The 20,984-nt window shown below is 33.4% G+C and overlaps 1 protein-coding gene and 1 long non-coding RNA gene across 3 annotated transcripts in view; both read right to left on the bottom strand.

The window, feature by feature from the left end:
• The window catches only part of LOC138691317 (zinc finger protein ZFP2-like), a 499,579-nt gene that overhangs the window by 120,444 nt on the left and 358,151 nt on the right, over positions 1-20,984 (bottom strand). The window lies entirely within an intron of this gene.
• LOC138691312 (uncharacterized) overlaps positions 1-20,984 on the bottom strand; it is a 54,205-nt gene that overhangs the window by 1,801 nt on the left and 31,420 nt on the right. The window contains exons 3-4 of one of the 2 annotated variants that reach the window (XR_011329816.1): positions 8,422-8,537; positions 4,867-6,965 (exon numbers count right to left, since the gene is read on the bottom strand). This is a non-coding gene — a long non-coding RNA (uncharacterized lncRNA). Of the gene's footprint in view, positions 1-4,866; positions 6,966-8,421; positions 8,538-13,808; positions 15,772-20,984 lie in introns of those variants that run through there. The other variant, XR_011329815.1, reaches the window with a different exon arrangement.

Raw genomic sequence — 20,984 nt, 5'->3', positions numbered from 1 at the left:
TCACCACTCGAAATGTTTCTTCAAAATACCTGGGATAGTGACGAGGTGAGTTATCATTTACAATATGTAGCAATGTTATCACTTATAACTAATTTGATATGCTTGTAAGTTTTGCTAGCCACGTGCATCATTTTAAATTATATAGGTTAGGTTATCAGATATTAATTCATACACACATATACAGAATTTGTAACATCTAGTTACATATTAACAGACTTTCATTATTATTTTTATTGATAGAATATATATATATATATATATATATATATATATATATATATATATATATAGTAGATGAATTTTTTGTTTTTATTTTCGAAGCTTTTTATGCAGTGCAGGAGAAACTTTGCTGTTTTGCGCACCACACACGGGAGAAAAAAAGTTATTTCAAACACTGAATATAACCAATAAAATTGCAGGAAACCACGTCGTGTCGTGTGCAGCTTGGTACCGGAGTTTCAATATTCCAATAGAAAAAAATAGAGTAATAGACCCTTTCTTTGAATATTCCTCGCGTGGTATTATTACTTGAGACCTTTACATATTTATAACATTTATTATAAAAATAATAGTAATATTTATAATAATAAATTGCAATAATAATAATAATAATGATAATAATAATAATAATAATAATAATAATAATAATAATAATAATACAAGTCTATTTATGATATAATTAAATGTTATATAGGCTATACTGTATATGTGTATGAAATTACCGTAAGCACAGGAACATGACTTCGTGGCACTTTATAAAATCACTCTAATAGCCTATAAAGTGAAAGGGAACAGCTGCAGTGAGCTATGATTATGTAGCTTATACTTAAACCATTTTATGACATATTTTATCCACCTGTATTTTATTTTATTTTTTGTTTCGCCTACATTGTATTTTTACAAATGTTGCCTTTAAACATGAATTTTTTCCTGGACCAAAATTAGGCCTACAATAGAAATGGTGAGATAATTAGTATTTTAACGTGAAGCTGACTGGAGGAGTTTATTTTAATTTTTCTTGGTTCTCAAAGTGATTTTATTAAGTGCCATGAAATTGTTTTCCTGTGCTCATAATTTATATTTATTTTACACTTTATTTCAATTTTTTTCAGATGTAAGGCATGCCTAGAAGCATTGGGCATATAAGATCTGATGGTTAAAGAGCCCAACAAACTGCACAACAGCTTTCGGGAGCCATACCTTGCAAAGTTGAAGCTATCTCCAATGGTCAAGGTAACTTACTTAAGTAACTGCAGCCTTTTATATTATGCAATTTCAGTGCTTCATATCTATACCTATAAATTCTGTCGTAATTGCAAATTGTGAATGAATACATAAAGAAAAGCCATTCACACAAATAGTGAAGTATCAGGCTAAGTAGATCCCATAATTAATGGGGCGAATAATGGTCTGTATTGCAATCTGCTAACTGAGCAGGAGGAACGAAAATGTTACATCGTCATTCCACTCATAAATAATTTACTATTGGACGGGCAACATACACCGTCATTCCATCAATATGTTTTGTACACTAAGCAAAGTATAGATTGTATGTTACTGAAAGTCATATTACACATCGGAGAAGTTTGTAACATTATGAACAGAATAATAATGAAGACAATGACAAACACAGTTTTTAAATGTTGACTATAAGAGAGTAACACATTTTAAACAGTTCCTTTCTGACATCAAGAGCAAGCTGTGAGCACATCTTGAAAGAATTTCCGCAAATCTGTTCCTGAAACGAAATAACTTGATAACATTCTAAGATAAAGTATAATGGCAAAAATTGTAACATAAACCATTATTCGGCCCAACGCTTCAATTGTAACCTCTATCCTTGGTGGTACAGGACTACTTACTCTTGCTGTCAGTTCATAATTGTAACCTTTTGGTTGTTTTATTTTGTACGGGAAGAAACAGAGGACCCCCGCCAGAGAGGCTGGTGACCCCCCCAAGAGAGGAGAGGCAGTGAGAAGAGGCTGGGGAGCCCCCAAGAATGCAAACCACGGCCACACCGATAGTAACACTGAAGAGGAGGAAAATTTGCAGTCTTCGAGTACAACTGCATCATCTGAGAGAAAGAGTCCTCAAGACTACACAGAGAGATCTGAAGATTGACATTGCCCTTGCAACTTTAAGGAAGAAGGTTCCCGGGCCATTATATGAATTGGTAAAAAATTGTGTCTCCTCAAATGCAAGGTATGTACAGAGAGTTCGGTGGTCACCGGAATTGAAAGCAAAGGCTCTTAATATTTATTTACAGAGCCCAAGTGCCTATAGAATGATTAGGAAGTTATTAAATTTCCCTTCTAAGGCTACATTGCTTAGAGTTTTGCGAAAGTATACCACTGATGTTGGTTTTAGTGACAAATTATTCGACATACTAAGGAATGCCTGTAGTAAGATGACTCACACTGACAAAGTAGTTTGCCTTATGTGGGATGAAATATCTTTAAAAGCAGTGTTGACAAGCAATAAATGTCTGCAGCAACTAAATGGTTTAATGTCCGTGTTGCACTATTGAACATATACCAGGAGTAGCAGAATTTGCTAAGAAGTAATTCATTACCTGCTTGTAATAAAGACATAGGCCACTCACCATAGACACAAGCATCTGATTTGCAGGTTTACCTGACAAGTGTTTTTCAAATCTTTGAAACCCATCAACAAAATCATCATTATTGTTACAAGCCAAGCTGATTTTAGTGGTATTTCATCGCATATGAGACAGCACAGCTCATCTATGTCACTCATTTTGTCACAAGCATATTTTAGCTTATCCAGTATTTTCTCACAAAACCCAACATCATTTGTATATAAGGCAAACTTTCGTAGAAGAGTGGCTTTACAAGGAATACTCAATAATTTTCTAACAATTCTGTTTCACTTGTACTGTGTAAGTAGATATTAAGGGCTTTACATTTGAATTCTGTTAACCAGGGACATTCCTGTACAAATCATGAACCAGAGGACTGTCTGCAGGATTGTATATGTAAAATAATATTAACATTACTTTTCAAATACAACTTTATCTTCGCTGGCACTCCTCTTCTTCATGTCAACGAGAACTGCAGATGTGAGAAGTTTTGCACCTAATGTGCTTGTGAAACTGGATGCAGAAAAGTGATGTGCACATTTACTGATACTGTGGTATTATGGCCAAATGTGTATGTTTTCTTTGTGTATTTTTGATTTAAGATTTTTGCATGTTTAATTTTAGTTGCTATTTATTCCTATTTTGTATTGTTCTTGTATTTTTGTTACATTATGTTTCTTGTTATGATTTGGTATTTTTCTCAAACAAAAGGAACCTAAATTAACTACAATACGAAGTAACTCAAGGCAATAATATATTTTTTTTCTTGAAATAACATCATAATATCAAACACAGGACCGATGTTGTTGGCATATTTCAACAAAGCCTGTGAAATGTACTGTAGACTCTATTTACCATAATCGCAATGTTGGAACATAAAGTTATTGTATTCTGCACTAGCATTTAGAATATTTTCATATTAAATGACAAATTATGCCATTGAGGAAATAAATACAGTAGTGGGTGCTACATATACGTTGGAATTCTTAAACCTGTACAATTTAACTGAAATCAACAAATGCTGAGTTTTTGGCAATAAACCCATTAACTCTCTTACTCTACTCTCTAATATTCCCCACAGACAGCTTAAAATTTCATGTTGAAGTTTACAGACAAACTGGCATAATGTCATTAAATATTAATTTTTATTGTTTTAATTTTATGTTTACCATGTACTGTGTATGATTTTATGTCTTCAGTTTGTTATATTTGTGTTTCTCAGAGAAATGGAACTTAAATTAACTAACTACAACACTAATGTTCGTAATGTTTGAACACAAAGTTACATTAGTGAATACAATATTTTCCAATATTCCCCACATAGTCCAAAATGTAATGTAGAAGTTCATGAACAAACTGACATAATGTCATTAAGTGTTAATCTTAAAAAAATATTTGTGCATGATTGCCTTCAATGTAACCAGAAGACTTTACACATTATAGCTACTTATTTGGAGACAATAAGAACACAGCATTGTAGACTCCAATTTCTACTAAGGGTGATTTGAAATTATTTTCCTTAATAACTTATGGTAGTATATCTGAAAATATCAGAAAATTAAGCGGTTAGCTGACTTCAAAGAGCAGAGATTACTTCATTAATAAATATGTAGAGTGTTAAGAATGTTTAGGTATGATTTTTTTCTTTGTGTAACATTTACTACTATGTTGTTAATATATATATATATATATATATATATATATATATATATATATATATATATATATAGTACCTATCGTGAGCTCACGATCTTTTCTCTATTACAGTAAAACATCAAACAGTTAATTTCAATAAAGACCTTTGTGTTTATGTACAAAATGAAATATTGTTAATAAATAAATCTGATACATTCCAACATAACAGATTTGCTTGGTCATGTCTAAATCATTTCCAATTTCACAGTCCATTTCCTACGTCTACTACTCAACTTCATGAGATATCTCGTTCTGAAAACACTTATGGTATTGTAATTTACAAAAAAGGTTTCTGGCTTAAAAAAAAAAAAAAAAAAAAAAAAAAAAAAAAAAAAAAAAAAGGAATTGTAATAGGGATGGTTACATTTCAAACATTCATGTTAATATGAATGTAACGGGAATGTGCAAAGAAGTATTTTGAAATTCCCGCTATATCCGGTGCAGGAAGTCGTTTGAAAATACCGCCATTTTTGTGCATGTGGCGCTCCACTGCTGGTGAAAAGAAGCTTCTTGACAGATTACACTTAATCCGCCTCTTGAGCCCCTCTCTTCTATTCTACTCCTCTTGATACCTGTATATAAACATAGACAAATAACAGAAAGATCTGCAGCTCAATGCTAAAACGATGCCAACATAGGCTGCCAGGACGATCGTAGAGCCATCTGTAGTCTTGTGTAAACAAAATCGGTAACAATTTTTACCACCCACCTCTCTGCTCTGTCGGTAACTACATTTACTACTATACCAGCCCATTCTATTTACTAGTAGGTACAGAATGAATTATTTCTTTTAAAACACTTCACTTTTGGTGAAAATGTTTGAATGCAAATTTTATTGTTTTTCATTTTGTATGATATACAATATTGCATATATCCCTTGTAAAAGACAGAGGTCCATTTGAAAAAAAAAATCACAACAATGTACAGCACTATTTATATTGCATTTTGATTATAACTTTATCTTCCTTTCCCAGCCCACCCACCTGTAACAATAATCAATAGTTCTCAGCTTGGTATTTCAGTTTGGGAAGGAATGGAAAGGAACCTTTAGGGATTTAAATTTCCTTCTTCTACTTTTTTTAAGCTAGCGACTTAATTTGTGTATACAGGAACCTCTTGTTATTAGTATTAATGTCCCTAAGTTCCATCAGTACCAGTTGAAAAGTTTAGAGTTCATTATTTTATTTTCACCTATTTAAAAACGTATCTATTGCCACAAAATAGAAGTTACTGGTCTGACAAAAAATTGACATGCATATAATTTAACAGCAGAACCATAATTTGAATTTCGAATATGTGGGCGACCAGAATGCAGCGAGTTAAAAATCTTTAATTCAATTTTTGTGTCTGACTATATATTTCACTTATTAATTTTGAAAATATTTACTTTACCCAAAAAAGTCTCAGCAGTGTTGTTAACCATACTTGGCAGAATATGCTGTAAAAATGTCAACATTTTAGCATGAAATCTGTTGAAGCCTGTATTATTTGAATCAGGAAATGGAGTAAAAGTAAAATGCGAGAATGACTACCATCACAAAAATCTGTTTGTAATTGTGAAACTAACCTAAACCATGAATTTTGAGGAAGATGTTGATTATAAACTTTGCCCCACATAAAAATGAAAATGATAATTTTAATTCTGCAAATTGTATTTTTTCTCGAAATTTTTCCGAAATTTCACTCATCTCCCTCCACAGATCCATACTACCCTCATATTTCACACAGCCGCCTCCTCCTCTACAGCACAATATGTATCGGGCTGAGCAAGCGTAGTTACAAATGAATACAATAGTCACAATACTGTTACAGAAATATTTATTTGTAAAGTAACATAAAAGAATGTGGAAGAAGCACAAAGAACACGAAATATATTGTACAAGTATTATTACTAAATTATCAAAATAATAAGGAACAACTCTCAGTGATCATTATTACTATTATTATTCATTCATCTGGCTTTTAAAAGCCACTTTATTCATGCACTAATAGGCCCATTTTTGAATAGAACATACTTAAAATGTCGATCACAGCATCTGCACACTCCGTGAGTCTCTGTAGTAATTCCTTTACGTTTACATACTTCTATTAATATCAGAAATACACAGTACATTGTCGATTACACAGATCAATTAGGGATTATATTGCTAGAAAATTGATTTACCTAGCCTATGTATGAATTGCTATTTTCTTACAATTATATATACGAAGTAGAGCAGAAAGTAACGCACAATAACTTTTTTCTGCATTTGTATTGCAGCTGGGATGTTGACATTTCACCGAGATATTGTTTGAAGTTTTTGCTACAGACACTATTTGTTTTGCATGTGCAGCTCTAGCAAGAGAAGCATGAACTACGCAACAAAGATGGCGCACATGTTACTGTCGTCAACTTGTGAAGAGCAGTGAAATGTTGTGGGATTTTTGTGGGCTAAAGGACATAACCTGAGTGAAATTCACAGGGACATGTGTGGCATGTATAGGGAAGACTGTATGGACCATAGCAACATCTCTTCATAGACGGCCGTGAGAACCTGTGTGATTCGCCACATTCCGGGTGGCCGGGAACAGCTGCAACCCAGTGATATGTTGAAATGTCACAGGCATTGAGGCATCAATTTTGAACAACCGGCGGATCCATACACCTATACTTTCTGCTCAATGTACAGCCCTGTAAAATGGAGAAATATTAATTAGAATTGCCAGTAAATAGAATTGGCCTACTCTAGTATCGCACAACGTTGGGTCTACATATATTCTGGGGCATTTAAGAACTACGAATTTTATGATACTGTTCGAAACTCTAAATTCATGTATCATACAGATCGACTCTGTTTCTAGGTCTATGATTATGTTACTAGCAAAGTATGCAATTAGGTAGTTACTTTGTAGAATTTCTAGGCATTTTTGACATTACGATGAAAGAGTAATGGAATGGAGAAAAATTCTCTCCGGCACCGGGATTTGAACCCGGGTTTTCAGCTCTACATGCTGATGCTTTATCCACTAAGCCACACCGGATTCCACCCTGGCGTCGGACAGAATCGTCTTAGATTGTTCCAACTCTTGGGTTCCCTCCCGGCACCGGAGAGAATTTTTCTCCGTTCCATTACTCTTTCATCGTATGATGACACAGAATATCTGCATGGAAATATCATATGTACTTCGGTACATTAAAATAATATATTTTTGACAATGCCTTAAAGTCCTAGGCAAAGTACGAAGTAACACACTGCTTAGAAATTTTACACACACAATGCCGGCTTTGTTTTCAACAACAATTTGTGAAACGGGAGTAGTCCAAGTTTGAACGTGCAAATGCAAAATAACTGTTGCGCATTCTCAGATACTTTAATTTCAAGTAGGGTTGTCTACCGACAGTGACCCTTTTTTATATTAAATACGGTATTTTTCCTAAAAAGCTACACCAAAGGAGACACAGTTTCCTCTTGTCTCACTGGATTCTGTGTGATTTATATAGTCATAAACATGTGATTTTAGTTTCCACTCACAAATAATTTCAAAATAAAAATCCTATGATATCTCTTTATACTTAAGTATTGTTGTAGCTCCCACCCCTGTATTTGTTACAATGTTACTAATTTATTAGCAACATAACATGCGAGAGGCCAAACTTAATTATGTTACTGGGGAAATTGTCTATTTCTCTAGTATTGCGTCCTTAAACTCTCTAGTGTTATATTTGTAAGAAATGGAGAGAGGGGCTACAACAATGCATTAGAATATACCGTACAGGTAAGCATTAAACGATTTTTATGCTGAAAGTATTTGTGGCTGCAAACTAAAACCAAGTGTTTTACATTATATAAATAAATATCAAATATAATTATAAACCTCACGGAAACCTGTGAAGCAATAGAAGATTGCACTTTATTTGGTGTAGCTGATCTGTACAACTACTATTGACATTGTTATTATCATAAAACATGTTAGACTATTGCAATATTGCACAGCTAAGCACGTGTTTAAATGTTAGGTTAGATTTTTGCATATAAAAAACTCACCCAAAAAACATTGAGATATTACTCTCTGTAGGTACAAATACAGGAATAATTCACAGAAATACAAATTAAGTAAACAATATAACTCACAGATCACAAACTTACCTCTCAACGTTTTTCAGGAAGCGGAAAAATGATAAGTTCGGATCCTTCTATTTGACCCCAGAGAACCAGGCACAGAGCAAGTTTTTACTCTGGTTGGGGTGGTTTTCTGTGACATGCTGGAATGATAGACAATACTACAGTGATTGTTCTTACATCCCTAATAAGTAATTAAATAATAAATACATATTACGTATTTAATTCTTGCATTGTTCGCTTGAAACGTATCAATCATCTCACTTCACAAGAACTTCAATCACAATGTGTTAAAACTACATTACAATAATTATTCATTTATATTTATAATTTCAGCAAATAAATCTCCATTTGTAAAATAATAAGTAAATAAATATCAACTCCTTCCCCGAGTAGAATAGATGAACACGTGTAACACACGACACGAATAATGCATAAAAACAACACAATAATTCTCATTATGTTTCACTTATAATCTCAGATAATACATTTCCATTTGCAAAATAAGTACATAAATATCATCTTACCTCAAGATAAGAAAACGCGTGTAGCACAAAACTTCTGAGTGATATTAACCAAACCACGTTGAAATAGGAATGAAAACACATACGCAAAACATATAAACGCAGAATTCGACTCACAGACAGAGTCCGTGGATATACAGAGTAGCGCAATCACCGAGTCGGCCGCCATTGTTAGTCCTTTTCAACACGCTAGGGATAGGAATATTTGAAGTAAAACTCAGATATTTTTAATTTGAAGGGCAAAAACGTCTAAAGGATCTTCTCACATTATAGAACATTATTATCAGTCAACATACTAATGTATAAAAACTTCATTTAATAATTATTACAGCATAAATACGCATTTAAGTGTTCAATATACTCCTTCATAAACGTCACAGTTATAGGTATTACAGCAGCATGAACTTAATAAATTACAAGTAACAAATGAAAACAACAATTTTGCAAATAAAATAACAATAAATCTAAACATTTCCAACTACATTCCTCGTGCAAACTCTCCGGCTTCCGCATATAAGGGCACACTATACTGAAATTTCTCGAAGTTTATTAGTTTTAAGAGCTCACAACAGTGAAACCAATAACTACCATACTAACGAAGCTAGATTCACCAAATTTTGATCACTGGTATATCTACTTATTAGTGACAAGTGTACAAAATTGCATCCGCCTATGGTACGTGGTTCGCAGTTTATTAATTATTTTATTAAAATATTGAACCGCTTTATATAAAAAGTCGCACTACAATTGACATTATTCTTAAGTGATTTTCACTTACATGGCTCCTTACATACATGGAATCAAAGCTTACTATAAGGTTTTGCTGTAAAATTAATAAGTAAATTGCTAGAATTTTTTAGTAAATAAAAACAATTAATAGTCATAAAAATTCCTAGTAACTTACCCATTCGCTGTACAGAAAATTCCAATAGTAATGTTTGTTCCAATGTATATAAAGAATCTTATAAGTGAATATCAATAAAAATTATGTAAATTGTGACGCAAGGGACTTTTTGCATTAAGCAATACACTATATAATTAAGTTATTAATAAAGTGCAAACCACTTATCATAGAGAGAGACGAAAGTTTGTACATGTGTTATTATCAACCAGATATACGAGTACTAGTGATAAACATTTTGTGAGTTTAGCTTTAAAAGTATGGAAGTTAGTAATTTCATTACAATGTCCCCAAGGATACACTGATGTGAGACTTTGTCATTTTTGGTAAAAAAAATCGTTTCTTTGTTTTTATCTTTAAAAATTCATTTATGATCTAAAGATGCCCTCTGCCAATTTTCTTGACCATACGACCGGTCTATCAGCTGTTTAGGGTCACATTTTAAACGGCTGCAGGCTCTGACTGTTAATTTAAATTCTCCGTCCACGACCTCCACTCTGAATTCTGCGACCATTTTGGAAATTACGCTATATTTCATACATTATTTATTATATTAGATTTCCGATTGAGCCAGTGTAGCTTCTTGACTTCTCGAAATATTTCTTCATAGAATCCAACAGGTGTTAGACCTACTTCAAAGGCTGCTTTCCTTTAAAAGATATTCAGTTACAAAGGAGAGCACAACTCTTATCTAAAGGAAAATTCCACTTGTTGCTAGTAGCCATAACAACGTGTTTTCCATGCTTGGTTTTTGTTTGTGATACAAGAAATATTTGCAAGTTTCTAACAGTTTTATTGTTAGTGTTATAATAGTGTCTATAGTCCATAGTGATTTGTAAATAATATTTATCTATTATAGTGATTTCATAAGATTACATAATTTTTTAGTCATCTTTATTTACTAGTGTAGGTTAGGTGTGCACAGCGTGGTAGTGTATATAAGGATAAGTTCTGTATATAATATGATAGTTCTATATGTTTCAAAATGCCTAGAAAATAAAAAAGACAGAGACCTGGTTAATTATTATTATCCCAAACTTTTGAAGTCAATTTTCTCCACTTTAATTTTCTGTAAATTTTGCATTGCTAAAAATGCTACTCTTTCTACAGATTCTGTACTACATGCATGGTTTTTTGTAGAGGTTTTTGAATATGTTCTTAACAAAACTTACTATCAGTATTATACCTAACACTCATTTTTTTGTTGTTCTTGTTGTTTAGTCAATTGTCCGAAGACAGATTTGAACCTCATAAGTACCACCAATAAGGCATCACTCATGAGAAAACTAGGCCAGGAGATAATGGGGTAGGGTGGCAAGTTTCTTTCTCTCTCCAATGCATACTTCGCCGATTAACTACATATTCCACTAATCACACTTCATATACTTACAAACAATTGTCTTCCCCTGACACATATCGTCAAGTGAGATGTACTGCCTGATTATATATTCTATGCATATCAGCCAGAAGAGGTATTTTTTAATATTAAGTTTTTTACGCTCGAGTTGAATTTTTCTGTTTTTTACAGTTTTAGTGCATTAAATATGTTTAATTATTTTTTAGTAAAATAAAGAGGAAAATTGTATAGTAAGTTTCGTTTCTGAAGGTCTGACACGTATGTAGACAAAAATTCTGGCCAAAATAGTAGCAATTTTTGAAAATCTAAATTTGCACAATTTAAAATTACAAATTAAAAGTACAAAATTTCATACATCTACTTAGAATAGTTTAGAAAATTGAAATTTCACATCAGTCTAACCTTAATAGGGTTTCTAGTTTCTACGGTCTTTGTATTTTCTAATCGAGCCAAACAATACAATCTTGTCTCAAGAATAAATTCAGAACTTCACAAATATATTATGTCATTCTTGCAAATAGCAATAGGATTAAATTCAGAAATGCTTGATTTGAAAGTGAGAAGATGGTAAAAATTTGACACTGATACTAATTGGTACGTGACTTTCATTTGTTTAATGTAGAAGTATCATTGCTGAATCAACTTAAATTCTAGATTAGTTTTATAAAAATATTTTGGGGCCCAAATTTTGAAAAAATAAATATCAAAATACAGTCATTCATTAATCTCACAATGTATGCTCGCTTAGGTAGCGGATCGTTCCTTTTTATATTTATAGTCACTTCTTTCCTTTTTCCTTATTTCTTTCTCCTTGTCACAGAGAAAACAAATGTGCGCTTTTTTCAGTTCTCTGTGAACAGTTCTGAACACAGTAGCATTGCATTTTTTCGCATTCAAATTACATTCTTTCCCTATGCAACTGTATACTGCATAGCGCGCTGGACTAACAATGGCGGATTTGTCGGCATTTGCCGGCTCAAACGATTGCGGTACTCTGGATATCCACGGACTCTGCTCACAGATCGATTTGTTTGCCATCTATTGAGTAGTTATTGAAGGAACGAGGAAATTTTGCTTACACCTCTCGGTAGATGTCTCTCATTGCAAGTTGTAAGTACTCCTATTAGAGCTGCACCCCCCTGTATACAAATTCACTCTGCCTAACGTTTTCCTAAACCTCTAAGACACATATCGGGATGAGCCCTAAAAGAAATGGGTGACGGACCTACATTCCTTTGCCCATAAAGATTCCGTTAATATTGGAAACAATTTTCGAAAAAGATGCATTGGCTTAGCTTCGTACATTACCCTGTTCCTTGAGCGACGTTACCCCACTTTATTCACACAGGGGATTTTTACAGTTTAGACTTACAAATCGAGGTGTTTCTTTTGGGGGGTCTTAGGTCAGCCTTCGACATCACACTTGTCATATGAGCGAGTTTACTGGACTCCACTGGCACTGTGAAAGGACAAAGTACCTTTCAATGTCCAAATTAACACCTCCCTTTTCCCCTTTTATGTGGTAGCTATTAGGTTACGTCCATTTCCGGGTTTTTCATCTTCAAAATTACTTTGAGTGGAGGAACGAAACAAGAGAGAGAAAAGTGCCTAACAGGCTTGGAGAACACATATTCAATTTTTCTCAGCCCCAAACTCCCTTGCAAGCACACCTTCTCCCGTGCATTTTAAAGATTTTCCTCTCTTTTGTCTCTTTTTCAACTCAATTCGTCCACAGCTCTATATAAACTCTGCGTAAAACGAAAAGTGTTACTTTCGCATTATTGGGACTCTTGAATCGTATCTCTCTCTCTCTCCTTCTAATTAACGTGGGCAATGGATGTTCAGGCGAAAGAAAAACTTCTTTTAATAAAATGCCTCTTTAGTTTTACCATTATTACGGCGAAATAGTGTGCTGCATTCGGCTGTAAATCAGGAGTGGATGCACATTCTGAATAAGGAGATTCTTCAGACTGTTTAGTTTTAGTTTAAGTTTGCCATTTGCAGTAGAAGCAGAGAATAGTGCACTGGGGTACGAATTTGACAGTTTCTGTCTGTTCTTATAGGAAAGTTCACAGTTTAACTTGCTGCACAGCTTGCTGTAATGTGACAGCACGCTTTAAGCCACAGTCGCATTTCTCGCATTTTGATACTCGACTTCTAAAAATGCAACAAACTTTGAATGTAAATGTGCAAAAATGCGACAACCACATTGTACTTCAGAAACGAAGGTGGTAATGCAGAAAATGAAATCAGAGATGTGTTTCAACTAATCAGTTCTGGAGAATCTGATGTTAACAAACTAAGTGAACAATTTCTTCTAATTGACTTATATGCAATAATTCCATCACACATCGTAAATTGTGAGCGAGGATTTAGTTGCATAAATCTTGTAAAAACTGTAATTAGAAACCGTCTTTCACTAAAAGGAGTTAGCACTCTGCTAATAATAAATCCTGAAGAGCCTACTGGTAAGAAATTTCAATGTTCAGAGTGAGCATAAAATAACATATTTTAATGTGATGTACAGTAAATTCAGCAGTAATTGATTCTAAACGCACTTACGTCTAATGATTTACTTACATAAGCATATCTGGAGCGTGGTAAGATGGACTGAAGAGAATAAAAATCCACGAAACAAATTACATAAATTTTTATTTCTATAAACCGTATGAATTTTATCTTTGTGTACAATTATTTAGAATATCATACAAGATTTTCGCATTTTGCACAAATATCATTTTTCATTTGTGGATTCTTCCGACAATTATTTATTTTCTAGTTTAAAGCCTGTGGAAGAGTATTGTTTCCTATAAGTCTCTGACGTATTTGAGAAGAAGGGAGACCAGACAAAAGACACGAAAATAATCATTTTGAGGTCGATTTACGGCTTTAAAATAGTTACCGGTATTACATACAGTTAGGAGTGTCTGAATAGGCCCACCATATTGACCTACAGGTTCTCCATATTGCTGTGTCTTTTAGTAGCAGGTAAATGGCTAGTATATATTTCATTACGTTCTTCCAGGGCTATATATGGAGCATTGAGAGTAGCTAAAGCAATTTCATAATTATGTAGGCTACTAATATCACTTATACAACCATAAACAGAATGAGATACATAATTAAACAGATTTAACTTCTTTAAATCTGAAAGAGTTGATAACACTGCAGATAAAAAATTATCAAAAATCTTCAGCCAATGGCTCCATACATTGTTAGCCAAATCAATATTAGGATCAGCATCTGGTCCGAGATAGTTTGCCAAAACGAATATAGATAATTTGTTGTTTAAATTGTAATGAAAATACGTAACATATTTGTTCAGACGTTGATCAACAAAAACTCTAGACCTACATATGTTTTAAGTAGTACAACCAAACTTTTCCAAACAGTATCTTAGTAACTCAGTAATGAACAAGTGAATATAATCAATTTGCTAAGCAGGCTTACCTCCTTTTTCCATACATGTTTGTGTATTTCGTATTGTTCAAGTATATTTATATCGGTGCTAGTTCACACAAAGAATATTTACCCTAATGAAATATGACCCATGGACGATTGATGCACCGGAGAATTCACCCAAACAAATGGACCCAAGAGAAAATTAGAACAAAGAAAATTCACATATACACTATTATTTTATATATATATTTTTAAAATGATATTGCAATAATTTAGGTGCAACAAAGTTTTGAATGGTTTACATATCTCCTGAAATATTTTAGGAATATTTTTTTGCAGAAACCGAATCTTGGATGGATTTTTTCAGATTGAATGTTGTAACCATAGGCATGCAAATATTCAACTACATGTTGTTCGTCTATGAATTCATGATACCTTTGTGAAATATTTTGCAGCCTTATATTTAAGCTTTATATTTTCGTTTTTGTGCTTCTTTTACTCTTCTTCCTAGATCCAAGTCCTGGATCATTCTGTCTACATCGGATTGCTCATTCTTTAAATAATGTATGAGTTTTTATACAGTGGGATGTTTCTTACAAGCAATGTTCTGGAAGCAGTTGTGACATGCTTCTGTGTTAATCGTGCGTGGTTCACTTGATCTAGTTGCTTCGAAGTGATTCCATAAGTGACGAGGATATCGAGCTTCTGTAGAAGGCCGATGATCTCTTGCAGTAATCCAAATGTAGGTGTCCTTGACATATTTGACGAAATCTCTCATCATTCTGGGCATGGTCTTGAGAACACTATGAAAACACGCAGGTATATCTTCGACAGGAACAAATGCTAAGACAGCAATTCTGGTGATATAACTCGAAGATCTCGGATAGATTTTTGGTTGACAGAAAAGTTCCTTTGGCACCTTTGGTTTATACTTTTTTTTTTAGGGATTTCCACAGAGGAAAAAACTGAAGCATGTCTGACGGCACGTTCAATAATCTGATCTGGAGCCGCTTGATTTAGTGCTGTACATCGACGCACTGCTTCCATCTCTTCATGCAGTGGAGGATGGACACCTTCATCTACTTTATATACTGCACTTCTACATAGGATCCATTTGGTGCTCCTGTGGTCGCCCATTTTCCGCCATGTGGTTTCCTTCTGCAAACCCATATCCCTTGGTTCGATTGGCATTTCTGGAGTAAAGGTTGTACATATAAACTTTATGAATCAGTAATATACCTGGAATAATTTCTCCATGGATATCCATTGAAAATGTATACCTTCAAAATAGTCATCTAAACTTAAGAAATATGTAATAAAAGTACAACCACGGAAAGAAATTTTGAATTGTAAAGAAAGAACTTCAAATATTCATGTACAGTACCGGTACCTTAAAACATTTCTCAATACAAAATTTACCACGGAAAGGAAAATTTATTTTGAAATGCACAAAACTTCATCGCAGTGGGTGAATTTCCCGTGAGTGAGGGTGAGAATGAAAATCGTTGGGTGTAAACACTTTGGGCGAATATTCCTGGATCAATATTCTTGGGTGAATTTTCTTTTTGGCTAACTTCCATTCTGCGGACTAGCCTGGTTTGAGTACAAGAATAATAACGCTGGTGTTGAACTATTTTGCTACAGAGAATCTGTTTATAGTTTTTAGTTCCCACTATGTATAGTTACAAAGCCCATATGTAGTTTCGTTTCATCCAATTGACTAAAAATAACATTTTTACGGAAACTCATGAAACTGTTTAAATACTGAAATTAGTATATAGGCCTACCCTTAGATAAATTATATTACCATTATTATTATTACTATCATTATTATTATTATTATAACTTAAAGCTGATAATTTAGTCATAATAGCATCACTAACATGTTATAAAACAATATATAAATTAAAAGTTATAAAGAAAGAAAACCTAAATTTCATTTTTTTTTTTTTTGTTTAATATTGGTAGGAAAAGTTGAAAATAAATTCACTTGATTTCTATATTTATTCGCGTGGAACTTCTTTAAACTGGTAGGTATAGGCTTTAAATGTGTGTTTATTTTGTGAACAGAAAGTATCTTCATTATTGGAATAAAATTACTTCCTGTTGAAGTGCACCGCCAAAGAGAAGAATTCCAAAAGTAAGTAATGAATCCGGGAAACCATCGCAGAGATGTATTGATTATCTGCGTAAAGCACTCTACTTTTATCACGATTTGATAAACATGGAAATATGGTACCAGGACAAATGAAATGAAGCAATATTGGCGAAATATTGCGGATGCATAAAGAGGGATCACCCGAAGGGGATTAAAATGGTGCGTTTCGAGCGACATTTTGAACATCTGAATGGGTATAAAAATTCTTTCGTCGCCACGAAAAGGCACATAAGTAAAAAAGTCGACTTTTCTGTTGTACCTCATCACATAAGTCAAGTATTTTTTCTAATTTTTTATATAATAAAACTTCCTGTATGTTGAACTGAAAAGGGTTTACTTTGACCAACATACATTAATTTCATTATTATACTTATATTATTTTAGTTAAGAGTAAATTAAAATAAAAAAATCACTCTTGAATAATTCATTTTTTTTACTTATGTGGCCCTTCCCGCAATCCAAAGAATTATTAATAATAATTCATAGTAATTAATATAATACAATATTATTATAATATATTATTATATTAACTATATAAAATAATTTTTATTATTGAAGACTATTTTTTATAATAATTTGGGGTTCATAATTAATTTTATCATCACCAATGTTATATTACGGCATTAAATATGTTTTAAAAATAATACACAGTACATCATTTGACTTTTTTGACATTCTCGTTTAAATTATAAAGTTTTTCGTCCTTATTTCCAAAATTTACAGAAAATACTGTCGTGACAAAGAAAATGTGAATACAGGCCCGGAACTAGGAACTTTCAGTACCTAAACCCAATCATACAACTTAAATTATCGTATTGAATTTATTTTTTAGTCATGATAATTGTCAATTTTCATATTTTTTCACTTTTATTTTCAAAATTACAGAAAAATCTGGCGTGGTAATGGAAATATGAATACAGATTCGTATTCAGATCACTCTAGTTAACTAGAACAAGTAATTGTAGCAGAAATGTTTTTTAAATGCATATCACTGTAATAATAATAATAATAATAATAATAATAATAATAATAATAATAATAATAATATCTCAAATAGATTACATCTCCCAGGTATGTATGCGAACATGTCATTGTAAGTAACCTGGATCCAGACAATTCTCTCCACAATAGCGCTGAGGTGTAACTTATAAACCTGTGATCTTGTTACCATCAGACGTTTGTCACTGATTCCAACTCTCAATAGTTCCAAAGTCGAAGCTGCGAGAAAGCGCCATCTCTGACCGATATGTGATTCATAGCGAATGCGACTTAGGTAAGTTTATGTGACAGCTCTAGAGGTGGTAACGACTGCAAATCAGAAGATTAACTTGAAGGTCAACAAAACTGGGATCTAAAGATTTTCGTGCCAATCACAAGGTTATTGTCCGTAAGTCTTTGATACTTAAGCTGCAATTCAATCCCTGTAGTTTTCCAAGAATAAATGCCCTTATCTTTCGTACATATTATTGAATGCGCAAAAATTCTCATATAAAATCGCTGTTACGAGTCACAGTGAATTTCCGGAACTGTGACAGTTCAGAGCTGTGAGTACAAAACAACAGCCATACCGTAAAAATGAAATGGATTCTGGAGTGCTTGGACGCGAGCAAGCGTTTCGAAACTAATGTACAGTATTACACGCACGTGTTGACAGATATGGCTCTTGAAATGTTTCTCGCATGTGTAAACCTACCTACATTTTGAAATGACTACAGTCCGCAAGTTTTTCTCAGTCATTCCACTAGTACGGTTTTTTGCTTGTGAGAATGGATTGCTGAGTTTCTAGACTACTCGATTGTGTATAGATCTTGTCACAAGCATCAAATTTCACACACCCCCCCATTCAACAAAGTTAAGCCAAAACTTGACAATTCTCGCAAGGAAATTAGCCTATAAACCAATTGAGGTACTTCATAGCAGGAAAAAACCTTCCACACAAGATCCAACTATATGGCTTCTGGCTTACGAACAGTATAATATACTATATATTTATTTAACATGGTAGAGATAAGACCTTGAGGCCTACTCTTCCCCCCTACCAGGGGATTACAACTACAATATTAACAATACAATAAAAATTATAATTACTATATTAATGTTAAATTTACAATTACAATAGAAGTCAAAGTAATAAAAGATTACCTGATCAATAAAGCTAGACAATTTGTTACAGAGGTTAAGAACAAAGAAATATTTTCTTGCTCAACTACAAATTAAAGCTAAAATAATAAAATATAGTGATTAATGTAAAAGATATTTAAATATTTATTATGAAATATAATTATGTACACGCATGAATGTATTCCACACACATCACAACTGCAGAATTTCTCTTATGCTACGTTTACACGGCGACAGTTTAGAGAAGAGAGCTAGAGATTATAGCTGAGTATCACCATGTAAACGGTTGTGACAGCAGGTATCTCGTTGACTCTACTATCTAAATAGAGAATCTAAATAGAGCGGCCTTGAAAACTGCTCTCGCCATGTAAACACCCTGAACAGAGAACTCGCATATACTCTCAGCTCTCATTATAGCTACTCTAAATTAGTCAGCTAAGTTGAACTTTTTCATTAACTCTCGCGACTGTTGCATACGAGATTATACAAGCTTGCACATAACTCTTGAAATACAGGTCTAAAGTAATAATCATGCTACGTTTGCACAGCGACAGTTCAGAGAGAAGTTCTGAAGAATCATGAGAGCTCTCTAATGGAGTGTTTACACGGTGACAGAATATAGCTTCTCTAAACCCATTAGCGAGCTCTCATGAGATTTATATAATTCTAAACTCTAAGTTACTCTCCGGACCGTTTACATGGTGCAGACAGTTTAGAGTGAGAGAAAGTGTTGAGAGAGAGCATTTAGAGAAGAATAAGCAGGTCAGTGCGTTTTTATGACATCATCACCCATCTAACTTCTGAGCAGTGTGTCAGCAGTTGTGTAACCTGACCGCGCATAGCACTTGCGTTACTAATATTGTTGGGTGAGTCATTATTTATTTATTCGTATAGAATACTATAATTTACGAAGGACGGAGTTGATAGTCTTGATCAAAAATGTGCAAATTATAGCTCAAGTCGGCACATATGTAATTTACATTCTATGAATCAAAGATGCATGAAAATAGTACCAATGGAAAGAGTAACTCATAAAGTTTAGTTGTGTTAACATTGTTTCCCTACTTGATAACACGCCTAATAATAGTGCATATAAATAAATCTGTTCATTGTTGAGGCGAAATGGCTGCTATAGACGACAGAAGAGCTTAATTTTCATGTGAACCAGTCAGTTATTAATGTGCAAAAGCATTACCGAACAAAGTTTGGTGCAGATCCACCCAGTGCACAGTGTTTCCTAGAGGCATAAAAGCTGGCCAAAAATACTAAAAGCCACTTTAACACTTTTTTTTACAAATTTTTGGTACCAACTGAAATAAAATATCATATTAACAATATATCAGGTCTACTTGCTTATCTTAGGACAGTGTTTCTCAACTGATGGCTCACGTTCCGCTGGGTATACTTGAACAGTAAAGTGGTAGACCCAGTTTTTTTCGTCCATAATAAAGGCGCTTAATTTAACACTTTATATATATATATATATATATATATATATATATATATATATATATATATGTTATTAGTATTCATTGAATTAATCTGTGCATTAAGTATTACAAACATTTTACGATTATGTTCATGACTGTTTAATTGTAACTTTTTAATGGTTGTTACACGTTAAAGTAACTACACTGTTTATTATATTTATTACGGAGGCACTTAATAAATAATAAATTCTAAGTGAGCATGTACACAATACAGATTCAGAAACACTTTAGCACTTTAGTAGGGTAAAGAATGTTCATTGATCACTGTTACTAATATTGGTACTGTCCTCCCCTCCGAAAGTTGTGACTGCTCTTGCAGTAGGCCTGAGCTGTCCCTCGTTTGTTTCAGAACTCAATAGGTTTATGACTTCCACATGTGGTATCCTTTTCTTGTATTTTGTTCGGTTCTCTTAGCGGAAGGATGTTATAAAAGGATCAAAGGTGGTAAGGAGTCGATTGAATACATCCAGATTAGTGGCCTCTCTTGAAATCTTTCTGGCATACTGTTCACGAAATTGCTTAAGATGTTTATACCTTGCTTCTTGTGCTTCTTCCGACATTTGTCCAATTGAATGGTAAATTTACAAAACGACTTAAGTCCACATTTTGGGGGTTTTGAGTTGAGAGCATGATTATG

Source organism: Periplaneta americana, chromosome 16 (genome assembly GCF_040183065.1).
Source record: "Periplaneta americana isolate PAMFEO1 chromosome 16, P.americana_PAMFEO1_priV1, whole genome shotgun sequence".
NCBI lineage: Eukaryota > Metazoa > Arthropoda > Insecta > Blattodea > Blattidae > Periplaneta > Periplaneta americana.
Note: the sequence above shows the minus strand (reverse complement) of the source record. Positions and strands in the feature narration are given on the sequence as shown.